The following is an 11,661-nucleotide window of genomic DNA, read 5'->3' on the forward strand; positions in this document are numbered from 1 at the left end:
CCTTCTGCTTGGGAAAGCAAAACATACAAGGAGGCAACCAAAGGAAGTCGCACAGTGGAACAGGGGGAATGGAGAAGCCGCAGGGCTGCAGGGAATAGTGACTGCCGAGGGGTTTCAGGAAAAATGAGTTAAGAGGTGGCTGGCATGACGTAAGGGGAGAGAGAGCCCCGGGGGTGGAAAGGGAACTAAGGCTGTGAGGGAACAAAAAGCTGCTGGTGGAGTGGGGGAAGGGCAGCACCCTTGGAAGGAGCCAGAGGTGGACTGACCTTCGTGACTGATGCCTGCTTTCCCCCAAACTGGTCAGAAATTAGGATTTTCTACTTTGATTTCCCACATATAATCAACTAATTTTCAAAGAACCAGACTGCTGACCACTTAGAAAACAAACAAAACTACTGAATGTAATTGTAATTGGTATTTGATTTCCAAGTAACTTCTGAGTTTATAGTGCCACTGGGCAGTTTAGCATTAAATCAGTTGTCACTGGACAAGTCTACAGAAAAAAATGTAGTTATTTTGGTTTTCTGGTTATCTGGATTCTAGGTAAATGGGAATTTAAGGTACTGATTAATAATTGCACTTTCATAGGAGTTAATAGTTCTCTAAGTGTTTTCACATGCTAATTGGAAATGTGGTCACTCCAACAACCACCGATTTGCCCTCAGATGAGGCTCCCGGAGGTTACTGGCCCAGGGTTAGGTGCATAACCAGAGGAGAAGCTGGGAACAGAACCTGGGTAGCCATGATACCTGCTCCAGAGCTCTTCCTGTCAAAAATATACTGCTTCTCCAAAGTGCGTACTGTGATAAAAAGCACCACAAGATAGCAGGCTATTTTCAAAGTGAAAAAAAAATATAGGATATAGTGAAAAAAAAAGAAGCTGAATGCCTGGCAAGAAGAAGCAGTTTAGCACAATACCATGTTCACATGTATTTAACATATGCTACTGAAACTCTTAAAGAAATACACATGTTCATTCATGTCAGATTAAACCTACCCCTAAAATTCCATTAGGAATTAAGACACATTAGATACACCGATTAAGGATCAAATGCATCCTGAAATTTCAACAGCCCTGGAAAGTTATGGAAAGGGTCTCCTAGATACTGGCACACACGACCCACAGGGCCTGCCAGTGCTTCCTCTTCTGTGATAAGGAGCTGCTCTGACCTCTCCCCATCTACCTCTATCATTCTTTGCTCTTCAAATCATCCCACTTTCACACCCAAAGCTTCTCATGGTATGCCACTTATTCCTCCTAGTTTCTAAACAAACTCAAAAAGAACATAGCTACTCGTGTGGTTTATCCACAAGCACCCCAGGGACTGGGTTGCAGGCCATCCCTGGGCAGCCAAATACTGCTCTAGTGTTTCACTCCTCCTATGTTCTCTCTCTCAAGTATGAGTCAGAACAAGACAATTCTCAGATCCCTTGCTTCTGTGGGTGAGGCTGATGAACTCTGTCAGGGCACCACATATAGCCTGATGTCCCTGAAGAGGTAACTGACCAAATGGGACCTAAAAATCCTAAAGTAATGGAAGAATTATTTACTTTTATCATGTTTATGTAAGCACTTCGTTTCCAAGAAGTTTACTCATTTTGGCTTATGACGAATAGTTTGTGTCTTTATAAAAGCTAAATATGTAAAATGGGCACATTTTAGTATTACAGGTAGTGTGGGTATCCTGACAATGCTTAAGTTTAGAGAATGGAGATCTTCGGAAACCAAAATCCAGGTCACCTTGTCGGTCTGTGCCTTTCACCTACTGACTGCCCGTCGGACTTGCCTGAAGCTGGGATGCCGCGAAATCATCAGTGGAAAATCGGGCAAATGCCTTGTCAGGACACTTTGAAGAAATGGCTTTACTGGTAATTAACAGGGCTATTAGGCACCCACATAATATATTTCACTTTCTGTATCATTTTAAATTAAAATTAAAAATTTCATCAAGAAAAAAAAGAACGTAGCTACTATAATATCAGAGCTTCCACAGAGAAAAGGAATATATTATTTACTTGATTCATTTATTAGGATACATACTTAATCCTAACTTCATGTCTAGAGGTTAAAAGAAAGAGACTGATGTAACATTTCCCCACTGTATAACTGGTGAGTGTCCTTCCTGATTTAAAGTGACCAATTCCAAATGAAGGCCATGTCTATTAACTTTGCATAAATATGTATTAATGATGATAATTAAACTATTTTTATTTCTTTTTAGGAAAATTATTTTGCAGTACAATACCTCTGATTGTTGCCAAGTTTTTCCTTTTCTTCAGTATAACTCATAACTATTCATATTATTACTTTTAAAATTCATATCAGCACATAATTACTCTTCCCAAAGCTATGACCCACTAACCATTCAGTTGTTTCCTCAGCTTTCTCCTTCTTACTATTCTGTAGCTTAGTATTAGATATCCTTTTGTGGGCTCTAGGAGGGCAAAGGCATGATGAAACTATCACTCTATGAGTGTATGCGTTTAAGAGGAAAATATCATAAATGGTTTCAGAACTAATTAGAAAAATACTCCATGGAATGGATATTTCAAGGGATGAAGGGGATCATCTTAGCTACAAAACAAGGAGGGTGAAAGAGATAGTGATTCCCAGAACGGGCAGATTCCTAGACACCATACCAAACCTCAGAGGCAGCAGAGGACCTCAAGACCGTGGTCCATAAAATAACACTTCTCTCTATTTTAGCACTGTGAGCTGCCTCTATTGGAGTCGGGGTAGCAATTACTACCATCTCGCTCTCTGTGCTCTCCCAGCCTCAGGCTTCTGCCACCACCTTCTTCGATGTCTGTCCTCCCTGAACTGTCATCTGTATCCTGGTCCTTATCAACTCCCTTGAGTCTCCTTTCCAGTAAAACCAGTTAGCTGGGGGCACAGTGGCAAACTGCAGAGAAGCAAGGTGCGCCAACTCTGTCCCAAAGGGCAACCGCTTCCAGCTCCCCTCCTCTTTGAACTTTAGCCTGTCAGGGTAGTAGTGAGGGTGAGTCTTTATGGCAACTACCACATTCTTATATCAACACAGAATGGGACCGAAAGTTGCAGAGGAATGCTACTGGTTACAACTACTCAACATTCTTGATCAATACAAGTGATCCTCAAGAAATTTTAAAATTATATTGGTTTGAATACATAATATGTTCAGATATTTAAGAATTCAAATAGTAGTAAAAGGTGCACTAGATTAGTGTGCTAAATAAGTGTCCTTCCCATTCTCACCCCAAAAACCCAGCTCTCTTCCCCAGAGCCAGTCACTGTTACCAGTTTATTGGGTCACCTTCAAGAGACAGTCTCCACAGTCACAAGCGTAAACATATTTATAAACTCATATTTAACATCAATGGCCACCTACTTCTCTGCACCTTGATCTGTTCCCTTCTTACATCTGAAAGATCATGCCACAACAGCAAATACAGAACGATCTCATTCTTTTTAACAGCTACCTAGTTTCGTTTCTGCTCCTTATTTAACCAATCCCATATTGATGGATCTTTAGCTCGCTCTAAATCTTTGTCATTACAGACAATGCCATGGTGGATGTCTTGATGCAAACTCATTTTGCGATGTACAAATATATATCTGTGGCAAAATTTCTTAGATTTCCTGGCATGAAAAGGCAGGTGGATTTTTAATTTTGGCCATATTGCCAAACTGCTATCCATAGATGCTGTGCTCTACCAACAATGTATGAGCCTGTCAGTTTCCCCAAAGCCTTGCCACCCCAAGGAATTAACAAACGTTAAGATCTTTGCCAATTTAACAGGTTAGAATAGTTTAAAACTGCATTTCTCTTATAAGTTGAGCATAATTTCATATTTGTAAGTGCCACTAGTAATTCCTTTTCTGTGAACTGTTTGTTCATTTCCTCTGCCCCTTTTTCTGTTAGATTAAGAGTCATTTTTTCTCATTGATACATAGGAGTTCTTTAGATATTAAGAAGTTACCAGTAGTCTACAACGTGTTATAAACAGTTTCTTCCTGGTGTGATGATGTTTATCTCCTGTCTGTTACACATACTATATTTTCTTAAATGAAGTTTAATTTATCAATCTTTTATCTTATGCCTTCTGTATTCTTTAAGATGTTTAAAAGGTTTTTTTAAGTGTAGAAATAGACATCTTCTATAATATCTGATCTCCAAAAGCCTTTAGATTCACACTTTTATTTCCTCTGTTGGCCCTTTTTGAAATAAAACTGGAAGACAAGCTGGGATATAATATCCATCTACTTCCTTCCCTGACCTTCCTGTTCCATCATTCTGAGTTCCTGTGGATTTTGATCTCTTCCCTTCCCTTGCTATCTTCCTGAAGTTTCACATGGATCCTACATTCGCTTGGCCTACCTTGGAGATCACACTCTTTTTATAGTTCTTGCTTCAACTGGAGGTTTACTGAGATCAAAAAGAATTTCATTGATGTCTTTTCATAATCAACATGCCATTCAAATTGTGCTACTTTTTCTATTCTAGGGAAATTATACAACAAAAACTGTTCAGATTGTTGCCTGATGGGGTGCGAATATGCAAAAGCTTGTCTAGCTGCTACAGTCAAACAGAAAGCAAAAATTGTATCATAATTTAAAATGGAATCAGACTTTCCACTTTATCTACAGAAATGACATGTAACAAAAAATTTTTTTAATTGTAAGGTTCTTTTAGATACTTTATTCTTTAAACTTTAGTAGTTGATCACAGTATGTTACTTGTAGCAACATTGTATTATGTATAAAAAACATTAAGGTAACTTCTTCAAATTTATGGTAAAACTTAAGCACTGGTTTGGAGCTGTGAAATAAAGCTATTGCTGGAAATTGAGGCCAGGTTTATTTTAGATTTGACTTTTGAAAAAAAGATTCTGAAAATATACTGCTGTGTTCTCCCTTCTACTTCCACACTCTTTTCAAAAGGTGGATAGGTCTGTCTCAAGAGCTACAGTGAGAATTGCCTCAATAAGATGCAAGATAAAAATATAAAAGTTGATGTTCTATTCCTGACTCAATTCCCTCTACACTTTGATTTTGTCTCATATTAGCTTATGGAAAGAGAATGACAAAGGAAAAGAAGCACAGGATAGTTTAATTTTCTCTATCCTTTCCCGTCCATTGAGTTAAAAGACAAAGCTATGGGTATCAAAATAGCAAACATGAAAAAATTTTAAATAATCATATTTGTAGTGTTTATTCCTCTCATCATACCCTCAAAAACAAAGCCTTCTCTCTAAAAATCTAAGAAAAATTTAAAAGATATGCTTCACTTCACTTCCTACACCAACCACTCAAAGAGAATGACAGAAAGGAAGCTTAAAATCCACTGCAGAGGTTGCTATTGGTTCATCTTCTTATTCACATACTCATAATTTAGGAAAGAGCTTTATTTCCTGTTACCACCAGAAGAAGTAAATTATTTGACACATTATCTGCTAATGGTGCTAGCACCTCACTGGGCAAGTCTCTGGGCCTCAGTTTTTCCACCTGGGAAACGGGAGAGGTTGGAATTGGAATAAAAGATTTTTTAAAGTCCTTTCACCTCTAACACCTCATGAATCTAATATAAAGGTCATTCAAGCATCAACACATCAAGCAAATATAAGTATCTTCAGTGTCTGGGTACTTTCTTCATATATTTTACAAACTGACATCTAGCTTTTCTTGAACAGAAAAACATATAATCCATCATCTCCAAGGAGAAGGTAACTTTTGTGTATTAATCATGAATTCTTTGTACTCAGTCTCATAACACTGGTGAAACATATTAAATGATACTCTGGCAATATTTTACTTAAATGTTTTTTACCTATTTAAACTTATTGTTATGTACTTAAGCTTATTTATTTATTTACTTACTTACTTAAGCTTATTTTAAGAGTGAAGTTACATACTTAATGCTCCCTCTAACCCAGTTATCCCTTAGATAGTCCTGGCTATCAGACTACTTGGAGTGACCTCCTTTCAAGCTTTGCCTTTTGTCGGCTTACTATATAGATTTTCTGAGACACTGGCCCCAGCAGATGGAATTCCCTCACACGGGGTAGTTTTTACTTTCAAGTAACCTGCCAAACCACTGTAAGAAAGAGCCCTTGGACGTTTCTGCTTCCCATAATTCACCACTCTATTAACATAATCCTTTTAAAAATATTTAACATTTGCATTATGATGTATTTTAATATAAAAACTACATTCATACATACACAAAGTAAGTGAATACAAACTTTCAAGAAAATGGGTTCATATAACCCACCAGGAAATTCGTCTTGAGACCATCGTGACTCAATATACTCAGTTCCCTGTAGTACCCAAGTTGGATCTCTTGATAACCATTCATCTTTGTCTATTTTCTATTTTTCCCTTTAAAAATCAATTCGATACTAAGTCATGGTCCATTCCCAGCAAATCTGAATTCACCTATCCAGATATCTCTTTCCTGACCTCTGTCTTTCTCCTATTTGATAACATGACAAAAGGACTTACCATGAGTAAGTCCTTCTAAAGCTTCTGCTTTTAAAAAGGCAATAAAATAAAACTATATTTAAGCACTCCCAACTCAAGGAGGTCTAAACATAAATCTGGAAAAAGTTTAGGGAACAAAAGAAAAAATAGATACTTCATGCAAATTCTAAAACCAAAGCCAGATCCACCCCACACACACGTATACATATTCAACAGTGATTTGTTTTTGGTAGAGTCTGTTTTGGGTAGGTCCTTGAGAGCAGACATGTTTATGATCCAGCACCTAATATGGTGTTTGACACATACTAGGTGTTCAATAAACGCTGGCTGAATGAAGAAGAATGACACTCAATGTGCCCATGTCACTGCCACATGAGACCCACAGAAGTGACCGGACAAGGGGTTGGTGATCGAATGGATGGACGTAGAACTGCCTCCAAAGTTCATGGAAACTCAGAACCACTAGAAAGGCAGACTACTAAGTTCAGTAACTGAGATGGACATCATGTCAGTTACCCCTAAAATTAATTTTAGTTCATTTTCTTGATCAAAACTACTAAGTTCACTCTGGATTTCAAATCATATAAACACACATCTCTGTAGGGGATGTAAGGAATGTATAGCCGAAGCAAGGGATGTGTATAATCATCCTTGAATAACAGAGGCTTTATTATTATTAATAATAATAAAAAAGAGAGTCCTTTACTTTCTTATGAGCTTTTTTGATAACTTCTGACTTTATTGGTAAGCAACAAGCTTTTTTCCTGGGGAGGTCTTTTTTTTTTTTTTTTTTTTGTATTAAAGATGCTGCTGCCACATTGTCATTCAACTGCTTTTGGAATTACCAGCAATGTGTTCTCCAAATCACTATGCCAAGGGAAGGCAATCCGACACACACACACACACACACACACACACACACACTTATGCTTGTTTGTATTTGATTATTCATGTTTGCTTGTTTCCCTGGCTTGTGTAAATTAGTACAATTTTAGAAAATAATTTGGCAATATCTATCAGTTGCATATTCACACATCCTACACAATCAACAATTCTATACCTTGGTATTTACCCAAGAGAAACACTTGCCCATGTGCCCCAGGAAACATGAATGATCAAAGCATCACTCTTTGCAATCTTCTTAAAAATGAGAAAAAAAAAAAGGCCATTGGTAAGAGAGCAGGGAAACATATTGTGTTACAGACAAATGATGGAATATTGTACAGCAGTGTAAGTCAGTGAACTACAGCTGCATACAATACGGATGAATCTTAGTGACATAATGTTGAGTGGGAAAAAAAAAGTCTCAGACATCAACAGATAGTATGAGACCTTTTTTTCAAAATTAAAAACAAACTTTAAAAACGTATTAGAATTATTACTTAACCTTTGAAGTAAAAAAAACAGTCCCTATTTTGGGAATTCATGCCTTATCCTTCCAAACAAGACAACAAACTCTTGAGGACAGAGGGGCATCTTTTCACTCTTATTTGTATCTCCCACATGCCTAGACCAATGTCCTAAACAGACAGGTGCTCAATAAGTTAAGTGTCCACTGAATGATTACTGCATGTTACTTAACCAAGACATTTTAATAAAAATTATACCTTCTCCCTAGTCCAACAGTTTTATGAGTAAAGTCACATAAAACTTTTATCTAGGACTTCCCTGGTGGCACAGTGGTTAAGAATCCATCTGCCTGCCAATGCAGGGGACACGGGTTGGATCCCTGGTCCGGGAGGATCCCACATGCCGCGGAGCAACTAAGCCCATGCACCACAACTACTGAGCCTGAGCTCTAGAGCCCACGAGCCACAACTACTGAGCCCACGTGCCACAACTACTGAAGCCCGCGTGCCTAGAGCCCGTGCTCTGCATCGAGAGAAGCCACCGCGATGAGAAGCCCACACATCGCAATGAAGAGTAGCCCCCGCTCGCTGCAACCAGAGAAAGCCCGCGCGCAGCAACGAAGACCCAACGCAGCCAAAAATAATTTTTAAAAACAATTTTATCTACTTAGGCATTAACCTAATTCTACTTCTGCAGTGATGCTACAGATCTCCAAAAATAAATATTTCTTCTTGAAAGGACTTTACCTTTTTTCTTGGAATAAAGTTAACTAACGTAAAGTTAAAGCCAACTAAGGACAAGAAAACTTAAATATATTAAGTGATCCTGTAAAAGTCTAACAGAATCACATAATATTATAACCAAGAGACACCTGATAAACCATCATAATTTGAAACTGAGATATCCCAAAAGGAATCCATCCGCTGAATGTAAAATGGAGTTATCAACATGAAAACTGAAAATATGAGCAAACCCTGGATTTTTAGGCTTTCTAAAAGCAAAGATTTTAATTTCAAAATATTGTGTTTCTACTTGGAGAAAAAAATTAGTTTTAGGGGGAAACACACGAAATCCAGGGGTAAAATAATAATAGGAATAATATTCCACCACTCAGGGCTTTCCTTATAACCCAAGGAGGGTTATGCATATTCTCTGTAGGTGATTATTGCCGGGTTACACTGCAGCTTCCCTTCGACCTTGGGAACCCTGCTCACTCTGAGTTACTGTGAGGTCTTCTGTTTCATTTATTATTAGTCTTTGTATCTGCAATGCTGTAGCATTGGATAGGAATATCAACTTTGTGAGCTCGCAGTACCTAAAACTGTAGAAATGCTTCCAAAAAACAAAAAGGGGAGGAGGGAGGGAGAAAAAATACAACCAAGAGGAAAACAAAGTTAATGATATTGAGCAGGAATATTAAAAATTTTTACCTCTGGAGAAAGACCACATATACTAATCAGCTCTATGATATACAACTATCCATTAGCATGCAATTTTTAAATTTAAGAAAAAATAGTCAAGAAAAATTATTTTGTTATTTGGGAAAAAAAAGCACAGTTTGCTAAAACTAATCCAGCGATTTAAAAATGGAAATTCTTATAGAGAAAAAGCCTATAGGGCTTTGCATCCAGGAGGAAGAAATAATCTGGCAACCCAATGGGTTCATTTAGTTTCGAGTCAATTGCTTCACGTCCATTATGTAATGCTTTCCCCAGCTTTACGTCTCTGTTTAAGCTACCTTCAGGTATATAACAGATTGCCACAAAATCAGTATCTGGTCATAACTTTCAAAAACAGCTTTAAAGATGTCATGCAGATGTGTCTGTATACAGCAGAGGCTTTTTTAAAAAATGTGCTGGTGTCATTACTTCTTCCCGGCTTCCTCCCTAGGTCTCCCATCCCCTCCTCGCCCAGCATCCCCGGCCCCACATTTTGCAGGCAGCTCCCGCTGGATGCAGGGGAAGCACGTCTTGACTGCAATGAAAACCCTGTCCCGGTCTGAACCGGAGAAGGCAGGCTCGGCCCTGGCCGGGGGTGTGGACGAAGGCTGCAGGAAAGGCTGCAGGGGCGTCAGCAGTTTGTGGTCAGGGGTGCCCCGAGAGGGCAGTCCGCAGTGCACGCGCACAATAAAACCCAATGCACAACTTCCCCAGCCGCTCCTCTCCGCTCCCCAGCTTCCCTGAAAGGTGAAGCGTAGGCGTTAGCTGGAGAGGGCGCGGGCGCGCCGGTCGGGTTCTCCGCAGACAATTATATCAGTCCCTGTCCCTGTCCCTGCCCCAGCTTCCATCCCAGCAGCCGGGGCGCGGGGCTGGGCGGGGGGGATGCAGGAACTAGAGCCGGGCGGCCGGAATTCCCCACTACGAGGGGGAGGGGAGGGCGGCGAGCGCGGACCGGGACCCAGACGCCCCCTCCCACCTCGGCCGCGGGGAGGACTGGCACCGCCGCCCCGGGCTCTCTGGCCAGGGGAACCCCCGGAGGGCTCGATGCCTCAGAGGCCCAAGCCGGGCTGCCCGGCCGTGCGTCCCTCAGGGTCCTCGGCCCTCCGGCCCCGCACAATGCCCGCGGGCCGGGGTGCGGGCACCGTCGCGCCGCTCCAGAGGTCCCCTCCGCAGCTAGGACACCTACCTGGAAGACGAGCAGCGGCGCCGCTGACCTTGCGGCGGCAGCGGCGGGAGGCTGCAGACGGCCCCGGCGGTCGGGAGGGCGCGAGGGCCGGCCGGGGAGCGGAGGCGCGGGCGCCGCCTGCGTGGATCCACGGTCTCCGGCGCCCACAGCTGCGGTGACGGCGGTGCTGCGCCTCCAGTGGTCCGCGGCGCCGCAGCCCCTCCTCTCCCACGGGCGGGGCGCGCTGGCGGGGCGGTGCTCCGGACTCCCCGCCCCCGGCTGCCGCTGGCTGGCTGGCTGGCTGGCTGGGCTGGAGTAGAACCGCGGCGGTCGGATCTCCAGCTGCGTGCGGGACCTGCTGGACACCCTCGCCGCGCTGCCCGGAGAGCCACGGGCTGGGCGCGCCGAGCCTCCGAGGCGCGGGGTCTCACTGCCTGGGCTCACTCCCGGCCCGGCCCCCGTGGGAACACCCCTGGTGCCCAGAGATCACAGCTGTGGAGCCCCTGACCGGACATCCCTGGGCCTGAGCGCCGTAGAAACGACCCCGTTCGCCCTAGCTCCAGCCGGCGGAGGTGGGCCAGCCCTGGTTCGCACGGAGTGGCCCCAGATGGTCTCAGCGCTCGGGGCCTGGAGCGCAGCCGCTCCCAGCACCGTTGGAGAACGGATTCAGAAGGGAACAGCAGCCCGGCCACCTCCCTGGAGGCGCCGCCCGGCCCCTGTCTCAGGCCGTCGCTCAGGCTGATCAATAAACGTTTAAACGGGACTGTGTGTGCCTGCTCCCCGCCGGCCCTGACGCTCCCCAGCAAAAACTTCCCCGGCCCAGAGACACACCTCACTACGACCCTTCCCAGCCTCTTAAACTCTTCTACCCTTAAACCGTTCCCAGCCTATACCCAAGGGCAGATTAATCTAAAGGCAAATTTGCTGGGAAACACGGGGAAATTTTGCACAGACGTTTCTTCTGTAAAGGGATGATTGGGGAAATGTCGGAAGTATCTCAAGACATTTCTGTCATCACCACCTTCAGGAGAAAAAAATCCAGAGAGCACGGATAGTAACAGAAACTACTAGAGAAACAGCGCTGGAGTGCTTTGTGGGCTCTCTAGGGGTCCAGGTTGGATGAGTCGGGGGATAGGTGCCCTCAAAATTTGAAGATATTGGTACCCACAGAGGCAACTGTGATGGCATTTCACTGTTCTCTGTACTGATAAAAACCCTGCTTCGCTATGAAACATAGTCATTCCCAC

General features: G+C 42.7%; 1 protein-coding gene across 2 annotated transcripts in view; it reads right to left on the reverse strand.

Moving 5' to 3' along the window:
- The window catches only part of OSBPL6 (oxysterol binding protein like 6), a 206,845-nt gene extending 196,290 nt beyond the window's left edge, over nt 1–10,555 (reverse strand). For both annotated transcript variants that reach the window (XM_029225083.1, XM_029225080.1), the window contains exon 1: nt 10,436–10,555. The gene's annotated coding sequence lies outside the window, so the exon portion shown is untranslated. The remainder of the gene's footprint in view (nt 1–10,435) is intronic.
- Between the last annotated feature and the right edge of the window lie 1,106 nt (nt 10,556–11,661).

This window comes from Monodon monoceros, unplaced genomic scaffold, assembly GCF_005190385.1.
Source record: "Monodon monoceros isolate NGI ecotype Baffin Bay Population unplaced genomic scaffold, NGI_Narwhal_1 Super_Scaffold_16, whole genome shotgun sequence".
Taxonomy (NCBI): domain Eukaryota; kingdom Metazoa; phylum Chordata; class Mammalia; order Artiodactyla; family Monodontidae; genus Monodon; species Monodon monoceros.